The 20,365-nt window shown below is 41.7% G+C and overlaps 1 protein-coding gene across 1 annotated transcript in view; it reads right to left on the bottom strand.

Moving 5' to 3' along the window:
* The window catches only part of col16a1 (collagen, type XVI, alpha 1), a 142,609-nt gene that overhangs the window by 121,972 nt on the left and 272 nt on the right, over window positions 1-20,365 (bottom strand). The window lies entirely within an intron of this gene.

The raw sequence follows: 20,365 nt of genomic DNA, 5'->3' as shown, positions 1-20,365 counted from the left end.
ATGGCTCTGTTGATGAGAAATGTGCCGTACACACGGGTCATGTATTATTGGGTTTTTACAGATGTATGCATGGCGTGACACAGAAAGTTGGAGGGGTTTGTTTGTTTAGCACATTTGCATTCAAGAAATAATGTAACAATTATGTCAGAGCTGTAAAGTAATCTAACAATGAGTTATTTTCTCTCAATCGTTTCTTCTCCAACTGTTTTAATTGATAAAAGGAACAAAAAAGATACATATATGTAGACAAAGAAAAATATATTTGACACCAAAGATGATCCTTCATCCTCGAGGCTTCTAAATGGACATACAAATGTAAGTGTTTGATTGACAGCTGAGACAGAGAAAACAACTTCCTCTGGTAACTGTAGCTTATCAACCAAGGACAGACAGAAGTGGAGAATGACCACAACATCTGGCATCAAATCTGACTGATAATGGCATTTTCAGTTCACGTAGACTCATTGTTTTTCACAATTCATGGTATTGTTGACCTCTGACCAAGAAGCATCTCCTTCATTTATTTGTCAGAAATTAGTTGATTTAAATATTCATCATTGTAAATTGTAAATAGGATGCAGAACCCATCACACCTTTTCAACCAAGTTTACCATTGCACATAAAAAAAACATGACAAACTTTTTACTATGGTGGAACATGAGAGAGTGAAAGGAGGAGGGTTAGTGCAACGTAGGATTGATGGTTGTAGGACGGGAGCATTGAGGTGAAGTCGGCATGGTGTCAGAGAGCACCTGTGCAGTTCCCTGGTCTGCAGTACACTCCATTTAACATTACAGCACTGTGAATGTGTCAGAGGGAACCAGGCAGAAGAACTGTTAACTGTTATTTCAAGCTGTCACCTTGGATCTGTGTCACACAATGCCTCATAGCACTTCTCCGTTTATGACAAAAGAAAAGAAGAGTGTAGGTGGCATATAAGGAGGAAGAAACATACACAAAGACAGATGCAGAATTACTATGAATAAGAACGCTGCTCTGCACCTGTCAGAGAAAAAAAGTAAACGATAATGTCCATGTGAGACTCAAACAATTAAAGGATTTGAAAATTTGCGTAATCATCACAGTTTGTGAACACAAACAAAGCAAAATACATAATGATGATGTTGTTGTGGCCTACAATACCTGCTAGTTTATTTTAAATTTGTTTAGGAAGTCTTTGAATAAATTGTCTGAGAATGCACCGAAACAGAGCTATACTGAAAAATTAAGCATGTAGGTAAAACAAAAACACATAACCATAAACTAATTCAAAACAGGATCCTGGCTCTCCCCCTTCCCTCCTCCTTCTATCTAGGTTTGCAAGGTGTGTAGCCTCCTCCCTGCAGCCCCCATTTGTGACACAAATGGCACAAACATTAAAGCGCATAGCGACAGTTCGCAAAATGTCAGTAGCTGCAGGGCCAGACATTGTGCCTCAAAATATGCTAGCATGAAAACTGTGTGCTGACTGTTTGCAAACAGAATGCTCTGTCGTCTAAATCACATTTTCTCCAACTGGATTATCACAGAATTTATATTTAGTTTCCAAATACTTAAAGACACTGTGCATATATGACTTGTCAACACAGTAACAGCTACACACAGCATCGGTTTGAGAAAGTTTGATCACATAATGTTGACTTTGATTAGCTCATCTATAGACATTGACTTAAAACACGAAGAATAAAGGGCTCAGTATTCTTCAGATAATCTAGTTTGTAGGAAGTCTCTACAAACAGATTGACTTGATATTGACAGTTTTATTATTGTCATGCTTAGCTTCTATTTCTGTTAGTTGCTGTTTACAATTTTGAGGAATTAGCATGCAGCCGAACACTTTACGCCAGAGTTTTCATTGTGTATTGCATTTTTGACTGCCAGTGTCACAGATGAAATAATGTGTATTACCAGTAAGTCAGAGCAAGGAGTAGAGCAACAATTAATAGGTTCATATTTAGTATCTTTCCCATTCTCATACTTTTATGTTATATCATAGTTTATGATTATAATTCAAGTTCTGCATTCAATCCTGTTTGTAACAAGATGGGGAAAAAATGACTATGCACGTATGTGCCCATAAAGCGCATAGCTTATCGCCACAAGCTTGGCTTTCCATTTGTTTCATCTTCTGATATCCTTTAACACTATGCTGTACATTCTCTCTTATTCAAATTCAAGCTGTCGACCTTCTCTGATTAAGCATGTGGATCATCTAATAAGGATAAGGAGCGATCTGATATTTTCCAATATTTTTATGTAACAGTTTTTGAATAAAGTCAAAAAGTTAAACAAATCACATTGCTTGTCCATAACAACATTAATATGATAATAGCAATCAACTACTATGGCTTCAACAGGTGTCATTTTACGCAAGGTATTGAATGAAGTACTCTATTGGTATCGATATCACTTTAAGGGTACTGGTTTTGGTAAAATTTTAAACAATACCCAGCCATAGTTACTTTTGTGTTCACAGCGTCAATTTATCACCGGGAGTAGTAAAAGCATTGTGCAAGTTTGTGTCCATCCAGCTTTCATTCAAACACTCCCCTTTTCAGGTAGTCTCTGATAATTAGTGTTACTGTTTTCCAGAGTTTTATGTGAATGTGTATATGTCGAGGAGTGTTTTTAACACGGTATGTCCGCACATTGTGGAGTAAAGATGTTAATTACACGAAGACGAGTAAGCTAACCACATTAGCCTTTAGCATGCTAACCCAACAGTGGACGAGAGAGTGGCACTTAGTAGCCATGCCCAGACACTGTACCTGTCATAGTGTCTTCTGTATTTATGTTGCTGAAATGTACTGAGTACTGTTAGCGGTGTAATCATGAATTTTCATATGTTATCAGCATAAGTGTAGTAAGCGGTACTATTTTTTGTGGATGTGTGTTGCTGTATTTGTTTACTCTTTAGTTAAAAGTGGAAAATATTACTGCAGACATATGGTTGTTTTGATGTACCAGTCATTACATACATGATCTGAGGAAAGTTTGTGTCTGTCCAGCTTTCATTCAAACAATCCCCTTTTCAGGGCTTTTAAACAAGCCCTGACATTTTCTTGTCAAGTGGTTTGAGTCATCATCTTTGAATTGTGATGCAAAAGCAGATGTCCTTTTTATCTCCTTCATTATATCAGTATCCATGCCAAGAAATTAAGGTTCTTGCCTTGGCTTGAATGTTCAGGCATCTTGTCAGCTGGTGGCCATCTCAAAATCAGTCCTTCTTTTGGAAAACAGAATTTGTTCAGCTCAGGTCATCTAAATTACTGCCCACTAGAATTAAACTGATAAAGAGCTTTAAATGTTATGAGGGGGATTGTGTGATAATGTAAAAACACCTACAGGCTTCTCAGGTGAAAACAGTCTGGCAGTCAATTTGCTTCACAATGCCAAGACGTCCAGAATAAAATCAGCTTCCCTGCTCATAAATTAGCATGGAAAATCGTGGCAAATCCCGTTAGCTGAATCCTTGTCACGCACAGTGCTTGACTTTTTCAACCTCACACATGTCACACACAGTATATTTATGGGTCTAAACCTGCTTCCATTTCACATGTTTAGTTGAGATGCCAAAAAAGACAAAACTTTCTGGTCGAGCCATCTTTTGTTTAATCCAGGATGGTCACAGCTTCCAGAATGATGCGTAAAAATTGGTCTTAAAGACCTAAATTAAAGACCTAACTCAAACCCACGCTGTTTGCAGAGAAAGCATCACAGCTGAGCGCACAGCGAACACAAAAACCGCAAGTCAATACAAATAAGTCAAGGAAATCTGATGGATGACAACTGTAAACATATTCTAAATCAATACCGAACTGAAGCAAGCTAACATTTGTTATAGCAATTGTTCTGCAGAGAGCACTGATGGCTCTCAGTTTGTTTTGGTAAAGGGACTAAATTAATTGAATCATTTTCCCTTTATTAACCTGCAGAGTAAACAGAGTAAATGCAATTTTCAGTAACACTCACGAATCAAGTGATAAACTTTGTTTAATGCTTTTTCTTATCAACCCTGGGTTGATGCACGCTGACATTACCTAAACCGATGGTCTACAGTGTGTTGAAAAGACAAATCAAACACAGGCATTGACAAGCTGTCACCAGAATAAAAAAGAAAATGGCAAGAAAATACAGAATTTTCTGTGATGGCAGGACCTGACTTTCTACTCTGCTGTTACCTTGGAGACAGGAACAGGAAGCGTACAGACCCACATATATGTGCACACATACATTCACGCCCAGTCACACAAGAGAAAGTGCACCAAAAGCGGAAAGAGAGGGCAGAGGAGGGGGAACTGGGCAGTCTGACATTTCAAGTTGAGTTCAGTGCTACAGTGCAGAAATGTCATATTATTTGGCCAGACACATCTATCAAAGTCAGGAAGAGTCTCCTAACAGTGGACAGTAAAATAATTATCAGTTCATTACATCACCCTTTTGTGTCTGGCTCTCTATACCTACATTTATTTGCACACACCTGTTAGCTTTGAATTTCTTGACTAATGAAACTTGACCTCACAGAGGTGGGAAATGGCACTTTGTTTTCTCCCATTTTGCAAGTGCATTTGGTGGATTGCATTCCCTAGTGAAACATATAAAATCCATTTGAGAACCCCAAATTACTCACTAGTACTTCTGTAAAAACATTGCTGTCTGTGGAAAGAGGAAAAAGATGGAAAAGCAGTGGGCGCTAAATAGTGGTCATACGCACATGCACACGCACACATATTTGTCCTCTGGGTATTCAGAAATGTCAAGAAACACATCACGCTGTCAGTCACTGACTCAAAATGGAAGTATACAGTATAAAACAGGAGCTCTCTCCCCTGCAGGATGTGCCACCATGGGATACAGCATCCAGAGCACAGCAGTGCCCCTACGGCTAGCAAACAGTCATCACAAACTGGAGCTGCAGGACTCAAGCACTCATCCAACAGCCGCCACCCCAGCCGGAGCTGTATCCCCGCACCCTAAGCCATCATTACATCTGGGTTAGTAGCTTAAAGGCCATGCGCTCCATTTGGAGAAGACTAAAACGCTTGCTCGGACACAACGTGGAATTATTGCAGTGGAAATGTTGAGCCTGCTGCTTTGCCCAAAGGCATTAATATGTTTTTCTGCAGTGGAGTGGACCACCTAGAGCAGTGCTGCTAGTAGAGGAGAGGGAGGTAGAAAGAGGCAGAGAGACTTATTGTGAGGCTAGTGGCAAAATCTACATCCACAAAAATCTTGTGCTGAGAGAAAATAAAAGAGAGATAAAGAATATACTCTGATTATATAAAGGGAGCAGTTACTCAAATAGCCAATAGTGGGACCAAATTTCTCCCATTTAACTAAAAAAGACCTTCCAGCAAAATGTGTGTAGAAAATACTAATGCATCATTCAAGTACTACAATATGAGTCAAGCAACTTACAGAGCTATAGTGCTCTTACGTTAAAACTGTTAACTAGGAAAAATGTTCACATTACCTTCTGATGGAAATATTAAGGACATGAGCCATTTGCCCTAGTGTGTTAGCAGAGCCAGCAAACAATAGCGCTTTCTTTTTCCTAAGGTAAAATAAAGGTAAAAATAAAGATGAAAGGCCACATCTAGAAAGTTTAGCGGAGGTAGTTTAGCAATTCTCCAAAACATCTGATGCAAAATGATGCATCTCTGAGTATAAAATGGATCTTTCCCAGCCTCAAATGGTCAGAGTGACGCACATTTGGCCCTACTTCAGGCATAAGAGTAAAAGCATTTCATAAATTTTCTCAACTAAGGTTTGTCATCCTTCCTCCGACAAGATGTTAAGAGCAGTGCAGTCCTGTCCTCACCAAATCAATCCATTATACTCACAATGCAGAAAAAAACATTACCACCCATTTTGGCAAGAAAATACAGCGTGATTTGTACTATGATGTGTACTCTTGTTACTCATTTTTAATGCCACTCACTACTACAACTATCACTAGCCATGCCAGTGATTCTAGTGATGACAATACCATCATTCCACCACTTTGGACCAGACCAAAATATTTCAAGTGCTAAATAGAGTGCAACGACATTTTGCACTGCCATTTATGGTCCCCAGAGGATCAAACCCAATAAATTTAGTTACCTGCAGACCTTTCCTCTGTTTTTTTATTGGATTGGACTGCTCCAAAATTTGCTCTTCCTCTTTTCTTCTTGAGCAACATGTCAGCATTTTCACTTATCCAGAAATCTTTCAACGTCAAATTTGTACAGACATGGTGCCCAGACGATGTATCCAAATGACCATCGGGGGCCCTGACTTTTCTTCTAGTTTACCAGTGTCATTAGAGCTCCGCAGTGCAAGTTGTGATGTAATGCTTGCTGAAAGTGTAGTAAATAATTCTTATCCTATTCTGAGGTGGGATAATCTTTCACTTTATTCTAACTTTCAGTTGTTATTTGAAGGACAAAGAAACCTGAAAAGTTGAAAGAAGTTGATTCAACAGCACAGTCACACATTGACCCTTGGTGTGCAATATAAAAGTGTCTGAAGGTGGATCTTTCCTGCGAGGCGTTGATGAAGGACAGAGGCACACAGCCACCTGCATGTACAGCAGTTTGGGAGTCTAAATCCCAGATACATTCATAACTTGCCTGGAGATGGCCTCGCCAGTGTAATCCCTATCGCTAGTAGCTTGGCGCTGTGGTTTAAACATGGTCGAGAAAACTCTCCCCAGTTAGCCATAAATCTGTGACTTTAGCCGGTGAGAGAGCCAACAGGAGCCTCTCTCTGCCTTCTTATCTTTATGTCCTCCATTGTGAGAGCGCTGATTAAAAGGTGCTTGATTTAAAGTGGCTTTGCCTCATCTCTGCCTTTCCTCATATTGCATTTTTCTCTCGCTCGTCCCCCATCCTAATTCTCTGTCTCACTCTTGTTCACTGGCGTAACGCTTCACTTCCTTAAGAGCATCCAATCATGGTCTCACACAATCACACACAGTACACACACACACACACACACACACACACACACACTGACAATGTATAGGAGAGGGAGAAGAGGGAGCTGCCTGCTATTTATATGGCTCTGCTATAATTATAGAGGTAGTTTTGTGGAATTTACCTGTCTGTTGCTGATTGAAAAAATAAATTATGGAGGATGGAAGAATGACATTCATATAAGACAGATGTACATGAAGAGTAAATTATATAAATTTAATTGGTTTTCATTCTATTTCTTTCTCTATCTGTATCTCTGTTTCTTTTTAATCATGATTTCAATCATGGAGCCATGTGATTATTACCATAATGATTATTATTTAAATGGAGAAACGGCTGGACCTATGGAAAGAGAAAATGGGTAGCAGATCAGTTGTGGGCACAATATGAACACTGAGCAATAGATGGGGAATATTGATTCTATCTCATGCGTATTAATAACATCAGGACACTCTTTAATTTCATGAGAAATGCTTGAGAACCACATTACCCCCCCCCTCCATAATCTATTTCAGGCCCTCTCGATCCTGGGTCATGTTTTCAAATTAGTTTGGAATTTCCGCCATGACAGGCTGGGCTCAGCGGAGGCCACAGCAACACCTTCCAATTCAGCATGACACTGTGGAGTCTAGGGAGAGTCGGGAGGACGAGGACAGAAGAATAGTGAGGGAGTCATTAAAGTGATACACTCGGCTGATTTTTCTCTCCTCTACCTGGATGTTTCTCCCTTTCCTTGCCTCTGTTCCTCACCTTTGCTTCTTATCTTGATGACTTCCCTCACTTTATACCCATTTCCCTCCTCTGTTTCTTCTCTCCTTGTGCCCAGCCCACTTTGTTACAATGTATATTATATAAAGCACAACATTTAGAATATGGCAACACGGAGACTGTCATCACAAGAAAAAGACTTGTGTGGATGTGTGAATTATGTCTGTTGTTGCTGTCTTTTTGAATCAAAGGTGAGTAGTAGCGTGATTTTCTTGTTGTGCCACAAAAATCTCTCAAGGAGGAATTCAGCGTGGATGGTCGGTTCAACAAAGCGTGTGACTTTAACACAGGAGACAGGAGGCAGCTGCATCATGTTTAGTACAAACAGTGACCATGAGCATGATATTTCCAAGTGGTTTTCTAACCCAAATCACAAGATTTCATCAGAATCATGAAGATTTTACATTAATATAAAATTATTATTAATTATTAATAAAAATAAATAAATTACAGCCTGTTTACCCCTTATAAGGTTAACTTTTACTATTACATTTACATTTAAACATGTCCCAATACTTAATTCATGCGGAGATTGTCGACATCTTAAATGAAGATTGACTTCATATACACGTCTCAAAGGGTGTTATTTTTTTACCAGTGTGCCATATTTTTAACCCAGAAATCAATATTTGGCTTTTTATTTTATTTCACGTGTCCCCACTGAATAGATTTTCGTTCAAAATGACACATACTGATGCTCATGTTTCCTTTTCAATGTCAGATCACATCCCTATATGATGTATACACAAACTACATACAATGTGTGCAAGCACTGGCTCTTGCCTTTCTTATGTAGACTGGAATTGTGGACTCTGCCACTGACAATGCAGACTCGCAAACTACTTTATAGAAAGATAACTAGTAACGAGTAATAACGAGTGCAAATACTTTTAGAGGCTATAGCAGAATAAATTACAGTCACAAATAGTATTAAAAGTTGGGTTTGATATCATGAGACCATTAAGGATTATATCTTTACATTAATTCATTTTAATTCATTTTACAATTGCTATACATGTCAAAGGTTGCACACCTCTGGAGCAATTAGGAGTTCAGTGTCTTGCTCAGGGGGTGCATGGCCGGTGTTGTCGAGGTAGGTTTTGGTGCTCCTCCTTGGGGGTGCTTGACTGGGGGGGCTGGGCCCCCGTCCAGGGATGAGATCGGCCTCGGGGGCTGCTGGCACTGCCTGCACTCTGGGGAGGGATGCCTCTGGCTGGGCTGGGGGACCGTTGGCCTGGTTCTCCCGCGTTATCGCTCCCTGGCGGCAGGGAGCTTCCCGGCACGGCTTTCTGCTGTTCTTCCTCGGGGCGGGGTACAGCTTCCCCCGGGACATGCGGTCTGGAGTCCTTTGCGCTTTGGGGGGTCGCGGGGTGCCCTGGCTTCTGGGGGTGGGAGTCTCTGCTCGGGTTGATCCGGTTGGTTTGGAGGGCTGCGGTGGGATTGTGGGGCGATTGTCGATGCATCTTGATGCATTGTGCTTTTTCCCTGGGCAGGGTCTCTGAATGGCTGCTGGGCGTTTAGTTTGTGCACTGGAGTCCGGGGGAGGCATTTCCTCGTTGGCTGGGAGGGACCAGTTTGCGTCCCTGTTTTGCTTCGTTGGCCTTGGATCCATGCTTCCCCATTTTTCTGTCGGCCGGTTGTTGGACCCCTCTGGATACTGAGGCATATAGTTAGTTATCGGGATGTGGGGCAGGGCTGTGCTCCGGTTTGTTCTGGGCTTGTGCCTGGAGTTCTCGGCCCTTGACAGGTGGGTAGGTTGGTGGTGGCATGCAGCTGAGCTGGTTGATTTTGCCTCGTTGCTGGTTTGGCTGGTGTTGCACGGCAGACGGGGGGCGTGCTGGGCATGGGGGATGTCGACTGGCGCCGGCGGCCTTAGTTTTTTCCGCCGGTTGGGGGGGCGGCGGACTTTTATTGGCGGGTGCACGGTGACTGGTGCGGCGCGTTTGCTGTCGGGCTAGGACTTGCTGCTGGTGTTTCTCTCTGCTGGCTTTCGCTGTCGTGTTATTCCGCTTGCTCTCTCTCGTTTGCCCGACCTCGCACGCGGGATTCGCAGGGTGCTGCTGGGCATTGGGTGTCGCCGTGCTCACGCAGTGTGTGCGTTGGGCTCGTCACTTGTGCATTGGTGTTGATGATTGCGTGGCATTTGGGCTTTTGGTAGTTCGCTGCGCAGCGGTGGGGTGCTGGGTGGCGGAGGAGCACTGGTCTATGTTGTGGGCGCGCCGCGGTCGGCCCGGACGCTGCTCTTCCGCGGGTTACGCTTCTTGTGTTCCGTCGGCATTACGTTGTCAACTGGCATTTGGGTCGGGGTCTTCCGCGTTTGCATCGCGGTGCATCTGGGAGTCTTTGGTTTTTGATTGATCCCACCCCTATTGGCTACTGGGGTTCTTGCCTGCCTGTTACAGTCGTGGCATCCCACTCTCACTAACAACTACATTCTTTAACAGGCTTATGCGCACACACATGTACACACACACATACAAACACATTCACCCACACGCACACAGACACACACATAGACACAAACAAATTTAGGCTGTCTGTGGTAGAATTATTCCTGATGCTTTTCTTTCAGTTACTTATTTAAATTAATTGTTATTCCAGCTCTCGTGGCTGTGCTGTGTTGCTTATTTAGTGTGCATGACTGTTTCTTGTTTTAATTTTTCTCTTAGTTGTCATACTATGTCAGCTGTTTATTGCTGCTGTTCGGCTGGCTGTCTTTTACTATTATTATTATTTTTATTGTTTGTTTTTGTTTGTGTTTGTTGACAAATCAATATATAATTAAATAAATAATAAAACCGAAAAAGGAGTATATTAATACTCTCTTGTTAAAGTAAAATCTGTCTGGCACAATATGGTATCCAGGTCATCATACTCTATACCAGGCTGCTGGGCAGGACAGGTTTTTAAAAAAAATCGCTCAGGGACACATTGGTGGATGTGTCACAATGGGGGCTTGAACCCAGGTCTCTCACACCAAAGGCATGTATCTTATCCATTGCACCATCACCACCCCACATATGTGATATAATCATAGGATAGTGGTGGAAGATCTGAAAAAAAAAAAGGTAACATGAATATTTTTGTATCATTTCTAGCTGTTTGGAGTGGCACTGAAAAAAATGGCATGCTGCCTACAGGGTCACCAGATACGGGTCTGTTTTTAAGGCAATAAAAAACAACTTATTTTGTCATTCATGGCCAATCCGTCCATCCATCCGTCCATCGTCAACCGCATATCCTGCGTACAGGGTCGCGGGGGCCTGGAGCCAATCACAGCTGACATCGGGCAAAAGGCGGGGTACACCCTGGACAGGTTACCAGTCCATCGCAGGGCCACACATAGACAGACAACCACTCACACATCCACACCTAAGGGCAATTTTGGAGACACCAATTAATGTTTGAAACCACAACCTTCTTGCTGTGAGGCGACAGTGCTAACCATTGCACCACCGCGCCACCCTTTCATGGTCAATATGTTCAGAAAATACATTTGTGCTAGTATGTAAAATTATCCTTGAAACATGTTGAAAAGCCAAAAACTTGCAGATGTGCTAATATAAATTGAAGGTCAGTATGAAGTGATATGATATTGTTAAAATGAATTCCATCTGCTTTAAATTTAGTTTATTTTTTAACATACAATACATACATATGTGAAATGTAATTTTTCTGTCGGAAATGTGCTTTTGCGCTTCCTGGAGTTCATTCTGCACAGTTTTTCTATTTTTAATGCAGTAGAGTACATTTGTTTGCCAGCACAATCAACAACAACAACACACCGCCACCCAACCGCCTTTCTGTCCTCTCTCCATCACTTTCTCTCTCTCTCTCTGTCCATCTCTTCCATGACTCCAGCTTGGCCCAGGGAGCATCCTGGCTCGCCTGACCAAAGATAGTTCCCCTCTTTCTCTGTGTCTGCCTAGCTGCTGTGCGCTAGACCCTGGGGCTGTCTCCAGTGCAACTGGCTGGGCATTGCTCCACATGACATGTCCATTTGCAAGATGTGCCCTTCCCCTACTTGCAAAAACAACACCCCCCTAACCACAGAGCGCACTGGCAGACTCTTCAAAGACATGTAGGGAGAAAGTTTTCTAGCGGGGGAGGTGGTGAGGAAAGGCATATTGTGAGATGGAGAAAGGAGAGGGTGCTGATAAGGTGATAATCAGAAACAAATTTCAATAAAGTTTATATGAAATAACCTGGTAAATAACCTTAAAAACAGTGTCCCTCCTCAGCCAGTTTGGTGTTTTGGTATTCTTTGAAATCCCTTAAATCCATTGGCCTTTCTCGTGTTTATGGGTGAAGTGCCTCATAACATTCCTGTGTGTTTACATCTCTCTGGCCTGAGGGACAACTTAAGCATTATATGCCACTGGAGAGGTGTGAGATGTATTTGCAACGTATTCCCTCCTCTGCTTGCAACAAGACCATCCACTGAACCACTCAGTGCACTGTTGAGGGAGAGTTTGAAGGAGGAGAGAATGCGTTGTCAAGGTAACTAATGTGAAGCCAGATCAATTGATAAGCAGTGTGGCAGAAGCCAGAAAGACAAAATAAATAAATAAATAAATAATTTGTGGCTCAGAGGCCAATAATTGTGCTGTCATAATGTGGTTTCATTTTAAGGTCCACTTGGACAAATCACTGTGTCATTGGACATGTTATAAAAAGAAGCATCATTTAATGATGGCCTCTAAAGCATTTGATTACTTCTTATAACCTACATCAGGCACCACAGAGGGCCCATATACCACACAGGAGATCATGAGGGTCTGGAGGACAATCAGCATGTGCCTGTGCCTGCCTCCATCATAAACATAACAGTAAGAGGCAAAATGAGAATTTCTTTTTGCACATAACATGACACAAAATGCTTTTTGGCATTAGTTGTATTAATCACTAAACCTTATCATTCTGTTACAACTGCACTGTATTCTTCTGGAACCAGAATAATTTGCCAGACAAATGTAATACATCATGCAAAAAGTAGTGAAGGGTCTACAGCCATGATAGCTCCGTGAGGCTGTACTTTGAGCTAAATCTGTCATCAATACATGCTATCATGCCCACAATGACAGTGCTAACATGCTGATGTTTAGCAGGTATAGCGGTTACCATGTTCACCATTTTAGTGTAGTTTGTTAGCATACTAACATTTGCTAATTTGCACTTATAAAATACAGCGTAGACTGATGGGAAGGCCGTAGGTTTCACTGGTATTATATACATTTTAACCTGATGACGGTGTGAGATGGAAAGTCACCATAGTGATCACAATTCATGCTGAGGAGAAAATGAATGTCTGGACCAGATTTTATAGCATCTATCTATCCCACTATTTACCCCAAAACCAAAAATGTCAACTTCATTGGTGCTAGAGGAAACGTGAGGGGTTCACCATGAATCAGAAGGCTTCTTCCTCTGGGGACCATGAATGTCTGTACAAACCTATTTGATAATCCATCCAGTAATTGAAGTGGTGTACTGACTGACCGACCAACATTACCATCCCAGAGCCACACTTCTAGCTAAAAAAAAATCAAATCACTTCTCATATGATTGTGGCCACTTCACATGTGACACTGCACATGTCGTTTCAAATGATAGATTAGGTTATGTCAAGCTAAGAGTTGTCTCTGCAAGCTGGTGCAATTTTGAAAACAATGGGCGCCTATGACACCTGGGAGATGGGGCAAATCTCCAGCAGGTGTAATAGCTGGCAGAAGGAGCTTCTTACTGTGAAAAGTAAATTGGTGGTTTCAGATTTCTCATGGGCATTACTGGCTATATATAAAATATTTAACCAAGCAGTGAGCTGCATTCACTGGAATAGTATGTATCACCTTAGTATTTCACTTTTCTTTTCGAGCATTTTATTATCTGTGATTTGGTGTTGATTTGCCTTTCACACACATCCACAAGCGTCTTTGTTTTTGTTTTTTTTTCAATTTCATTAAACAAGCATGTTTTTTTGTGATAAGTTTCCAACTGGGTACAAAATCCACTCATTAAGAATGTGCCCACACTCCAGCATGTGCTTGAACATGATCTGAAAAAAGGTGTAAGTAAAACTGCCTAATAAACACATATTTCTCTGGTTGGTGAAATTCTGAGCAGCAAAAAATGTTTTTCTTTGCAAAAGGTTACTTTTGATTTCACCCTAAGAACATTTGCTGTTGAATTTCCCTGTGATTTGATATTGCTATGACATTTTCTACACACAAATACACATACCCGACTGAGTTAAATGAAGAGAAAGCAAAAATAAATATTTCAGTGAATGTGCTGCCCATTTGACTAAACATTATTGCGCACCATGATGAATGCGATTGGAAAGACATCCTGTTCTTCTCCACTGTGTGCGTATTGCAAAAGAAGCACGAGGTACTGTAGTGTGTGTTTGCAGGCTGAACGAATGTGTCTAGAGGTGTCTGTATCATTTTCAGGAAAGCAATTTGAAAAGGGATTTTAAGCAGTTTTCAATACTGTACTTACTTGGTCTTATATAAAACAGCACATGGGCTAAATTTGAACAGTTGTTTGAAAAACTTGGCTTGTCTTAAGAGCTGTATCACCAGATCAGGCTGCTGAATGTCTAGTGCATGAGGTGCCAATTATGCTCACTGGGAGTGTCACATTCAAATTTAAGTGGGTAATGTTATTTTGGAACATCCTCCTCAACATAAGCAATTTATAAAATAATGCTCTTCATCAATGTATGGCTCACACATGATGGCAGAATCAGTTATGGAACAGCACAAGTTATCTTGTATGAATCACTGTATTTGTAGCATTTCATTTCCTGATCAAGGTTTTGGCTAATCTGAGTCAGGGGAGTTCTGTAACAGCCTATTGTACATGCAAACTCTACAGACCTGCTGGGAGCCCAAATGTTACACCAAGCCGCTGGGTTCGGTCTCAGAGAACGGCCTAATTGGTTCCTCTAGTGCAATTTTTGTGCTTGAAGAGCGGGACACTCCTCTTTGGTTTTGTCTTTCAAAAGAACCTGATGATCATCCTGGTGTGGCAGAGGCAGGATGATGTCCCTGCTGACATTGGCACAGAAAGCATGAACAGCTGGCTGGTGTGCCGTATTAGGCAGAAGTACTTGGGAACAAATATTTAGAGCCTGAAAAGTGAGTGTGTCATCCTGTGGGTATAACACTCAAGTTATCACAAGTTGTCAAAAATGCTATGCATTATTGTTGGCAACTCCTTCTTTCTTACTGCTTGCCAACCTTCTTTAAAGGGGTGGTATTATGCTTGGCGTCTTCCCTCTCCTTTATTGAGTTACATACCTTTTTTGTGCATGTCATACGTTTGCAAAGTGAAAAAGCCCAAACTCCAGCCCAAAGGGAGTTCCCATCTCCCACAGAAAACTCTGCTCTGAACTGCCTGAAAACAGCTTGTCTGCAGTCCAGCCGCTTCCACAGGGATGAAAGCTAAATGCGCCTCATATAAAGCTCCAAGCGGCTAGTCTGACACACCCTCAAAAACACCAGTGGAAAAACACTGAGCTGCAACACACCTCTCCTCTCCCTTCCAAACACTAGCTACCCTCCAGTCAGTCAATGGACATAAAGTTGTTACTGTGATGTAGAGACAGAGCTCAGTTAAAACGTTATGGATGAAAGATACTTTTGTTACAGATTAATAACTCACCACTCTGAAACTTTTGCTCCAGTCTATGTTGCGAAGCTGGTCGGCAACATGTACAGCTGAACCAAAGCCGTTTGCCGGCTCCTCACTGACCTGCCCTTCTCTGCTTCTGATTAGCTCGTAGTCCTTATCTAGGAACTGTGCATGTGCAACTCCCATCAAAGATCTAGAGATAAGATGCCTCACTCCATAGGTAAAACGAAGCCTTCAACTCAGGGTGAAAAGAAGAACAGCAGCAATGTGCAGTATGACAAAAAATATAGTGTTTTTTTGAAAATTAAACTAGGTAAACCTGGTACAACCCCTAAATAGGATTTTGAACCTGAAAATGAGCATAATACCACTTCTTTAAGGATTTATATTGTGAATAGTGGCTATAAAATATTAACTGTTACTGCCCGTGAGCAAACATTCGCAGGCATCAACACAGTAACATTTATGAGGGACCTCATCAGTGATAATCGGCACCAAATCATCACTCTTTTATAATTAGTTTACAGTGATTTAGCCAATCAGATTGGATAAATACAGAGAGTGAAATTAAATTAGCAATGCCTTCAGCATCAGGTGCTGAATACCACAATCACACCGTCAGGTATTACATTATGTCCTTTGTGGAAGACAGTATTCAATTGTCCTTTTCAATAATTTTTAAAATATCTGTATGCGTTACCTCTTAAAACTCATGGTTTTCATTACAAAGTATCAGGACTCTGGACCCCATGTTGGCAACAGTAACTGAAGCCCTTTAGCACAATAATACGGACACTAGATCTGTGATGCTCATGATGCCCAGAGGCTCAGGCAGACAGAGGCAGGCGCAGCAGCAGCATTAGGCTTGCAGGAGAGATCACATTAGTAGCAACTGTTCAAGGTTGAAGCTGACTCTTTGCTATAGACTGCATGCCCCTGAGCTTATACAGTTCTACACAGTTTAATGTGACAGAATTTATATTTCCTATTTTTGAGTGCAAACTGTACATTTTAGATATCTGAAGGCCTATGATTTAAACTGAACGTTACCTGAATGCATTATAGACTTGTGAGAGTTTTTTTTTACCTCTGCATGTATGCCTGTGCACATTCCGGACTGATTCTCACAGCAAGCATTGCAGTACTGATACCTTATGGAAAAATGGTTGTTGTCTCCAGTGTTCACATGAAACCTTCCGCCTTGACTGGTTTACAAAGTTACTTCACCAATACACACTATGTTTGTATGGAACTTTGCTTAGCTATAGCAATAAATTTAGCTTTAGTTTAAGTCAAAACACTTGTAATTGCATTCTTTTACTCGAGAGATTATCATATTTGATGCATCTATTGTTCTGAGTGTAGTACTTTTCCTCTAAGTTGAGGATGTATGTACATAGATTTGTGTGGCAGCTTAACTGATTAACAAGGCATTGTATGACTGAATAAACCTGAAAATCAGTGACTGCTAGAAATCTCCCCCCCAGGCCTGAGCTTGTTCACTTTTTGCTCTTGCACTGTTATTGTGGTGTCTGTGTAGCCCAGAATACTGTATACCACTGTGACAGAAGAGCCTTCGCACTTGGCCTCTCCCTAATAAAGCCAGTGAATACTGCAAATGATAAATTACATGCTTAGTATGTGCAGAACAGCTAATAAATGAATTGAGGTCCAAGGTCAATAAATAATTTTGAACCTTAGCTTTGTTGCTTGGGTTAAAGGAAATAAAAGGGGGCTTAATACGTGTAGGAAATGAGTCAGTTAAATTCTGTAGTCTCTACCTCAGACTGACAGCCATGTTTTTCACATTCCTTACAGTGTCTGGACTAAAGTCGCTGTGACGGTCCTATCAACCGCCAACACCTAAAGTGGTGATAATGGTTTTGTACAAGTAAACCACAAACTTTTTTCTTTAGATATGTTTATTCTTATCACAAATTACGCTAAAATTTCCAATCTGAGTTCACACAATTTGGTTAATGTTAGTAGTCATTTGAGCAGAATTGCTTAGTGATTTATACCTATCCTTTGTTTCTCCACATGCTGCTGCTGAGTCATCTGCCAAAGGGGGAGTTGGAGTTTGAAACTGCCTTTTATACTCCACCACAGGAAGTGGAAGGAACCAACTCCCGGCAGTGGGCAGAGGGACTCTGAACTACAAAATCCTTAACAGCATGCTGATATTATGTTTGTTAGATTAATATTGGATTTCAGTAGTGTTGTTTTGTTAGTATTTTCTTATGGCTGGTTGTTGGGTTTATTTATATATTTTTTTAAATTGTAGCTTAGTAAGGGGTGTTGAGGGTGCAATGGATAAGATGCCTGTCTTTGGTGTGAGAGACCCGGGTTCAATCCCCCACTGTGACCCATCCACCATTGTGTCCCTGAGCAAGACACGTAACCCCTCGTTGCTCCAGAGGTGTGCGACCTCTGACATATATAACAATTGTAAGTCGCTTTGGATAAAAGCATCAGATAAATGTAAGTTAAGTTTTTCCCCCTTTGCATTTGGTGTAGGCTAGCCTGTGTGTACTCCTCCTATGGTCATTTGGTAGGTCAGGTTTGTTATGTTCAGACTTATGTTGTAGTATTGTTACACTGACCTCAGTTTAGTTAAGATCCATTTTGAGTAATTCTGTTGATACCTTTTTGTGTAACATGGTTTTGAAACTTTAATTGATTTTGTTGGCTAAATAAAGCCTCAACTTTATTAAACCTCTGTGTCCCTGCCTTTACTGCTTAGTCCCTGACAGTCGCAGAAATACAATGTGCAGAAGCATATCTGGTGTTAGGGCTGCACGATTACGGCCAAAATGATAACCACAATTATTTTGTTGTAAAGAAATGCCACCCCACACCATTACTGACCCACCGCCAAACCGGTCATGCTGGAGGATGTTGCAGGCAGCAGAACGTTCTCCACGGCGTCTCCAGACTCGTCACGTCTGTCACATGTGCTCAGTGTGAACCTGCTTTCACCTGTGAAGAGCACAGGGCGCCAGTGGCGGATTTGCCAATCTTGCTGTTCTCTGGCAAATTCCAAACATCCTGCACGGTGTTAGGCTGTAAGCACAACCCCCACCTGTGGACGTCGGGCCCTCATACCACCCTCATGGAGTCTGTTTCTGACCGTTTGAGCAGACACATGCACATTTGTGGCCTGCTGGAGGTCATTTTGCAGGGCTCTGGCAGTGCTCCTCCTGCTCCTCCTTGCACAAAGGCGGAGGTAGCGGTCCTGCTGCTGGGTTGTTGCCCTCCTACGGCCTCCTCCACGTCTCCTGATGTACTGGCCTGTCTCCTGGTAGCGCCTCCATGCTCTGGACACTACGCTGACAGACCCAGCAAACCTTCTTGCCACAGCTCGCATTGATGGGCCACCCTGGATGAGCTACACTACACGAGCCACTTGTGTGGGTTGTAGACTCCGTCTCATGCTACCACTAGAGTGAAAGCACCGCCAGCATTCAAAAGTGACCAAAACATCAGCCAGGAAGCATAGGAACTGAGAAGTGGTCTGTGGTCTCCACCTGCAGAACCACTCCTTTATTGGGGGTGTCTTGCTAATTGCCTATAACTTCCACCTGTTGTCTATCCCATTTGCACAACAGCATGTGAAATTGATTGTCAATCAGTGTTGCTTCCTAAGTGGACAGTTTGATTTCACAGGAGTGTGATTGACTTGGAGTTACATTGTGTTGTTTAAGTGTTCCCTTTATGTTTTTGAGCAGTGTATATTGAAATCACGATTATTTATCAGGATTATTCATTGATTTTAGGGATAAAATATTTTTATTGCACTTTCAAATGAAAATTAAAAAAATGTAATAACTGTTTTCACATGTACTGCATTTGTGCTAATGTAGAAAATCTTTGCATCAAGAGAAGCCTGGTCTTTAAAGTGCATCATCTCCTAGAAGCAAAATATGAATGACATTTTACCCAGACAGTCCACTGAGTCCGGCTACTGCTGCGCCACGGTTTTGTCCCATCCTCTGCACAGCGTGAACGTCCACTGGAAGCACGAGCCGAGCACATTGTTGGCTGGTTGTTATTTTGTCCTTTTTCTGCTTCTCTGCTTACCAGCAACGGCTCTCTGCGACTGTTTTGTTCGGTTGTCTGCATGGCTGCATTTCATAGAATCAGAGTCTTTTGCCTGCCTGATTTTGCTGACATGTTTAGATTTTGTTGATTTGGTGATTTCTGTGCTTCTTCTATGATTAAGTAGGCAATGTAGATGACTGTGTTTTTTGTTGTTTTATGATCGGGAGTAAGCACAGGGTGTTTAATTTTGAAAACTTGAAAACCGGATTCTCTATGCCGTTCTGTCTAAATTCCTGCCCAGTTTGATGTGCTCTGTGCACCTTCACGTGAAAATAGACGTGTATTTTTCGCGGAGCGGAGCCGAGAGCTGCTTTTGGGCGAGCTGCGTCTGATGGACTCCCAAGAATTTACTAGAAGGGCCGCAACCAGCTCCAGCAGCCGTAGAGCAGCGGAAACATACTGACTCATGGACTGTGCTGTCTACTCTGACTTTAGCAGCAGGAGGGTGCGCTCGCAGCCAAATCACCCCTTGGCTGTAAATGGGAAGCGCTGCAGCAGAGTTTAGTTAGGAAACTAATTAAAATGCTGTTTAAATGCATATCAGCTAATTGCTTTATGAGGTGCCAGACATGTGAAATGCTGACATTTTGCTGAATGCATAATTGACAAGTAAGATACACAAAAAAAAGACAAAATGATTTGTAACTCCTGCTATTTTAGTTTTTAGCATGATTTGATGACACTATCATGTAACTTATGAACCTATTATGTGACGGTGAGCATGGCATCTGTCCATGAAACACATCTGCCATAACAAGTGTGTTTTTAACAACTCTGTTTCTGCAGGAATTGTAAGTGGGTAATTCATTTCTGTTTTTTGAATTTTTTGCCCCCTAGTGGCCACAAATCCATTAACACAGCTTTAAGCTGAAGACTGAAAAGTAAGAATACTCAAATTC

This window comes from Micropterus dolomieu, linkage group LG09, assembly GCF_021292245.1.
Source record: "Micropterus dolomieu isolate WLL.071019.BEF.003 ecotype Adirondacks linkage group LG09, ASM2129224v1, whole genome shotgun sequence".
In the NCBI taxonomy this organism is placed as follows: domain Eukaryota; kingdom Metazoa; phylum Chordata; class Actinopteri; order Centrarchiformes; family Centrarchidae; genus Micropterus; species Micropterus dolomieu.
The sequence above is the reverse complement of the archived record's forward strand: the minus strand, read 5'-3'. Positions and strand labels throughout refer to the sequence as shown.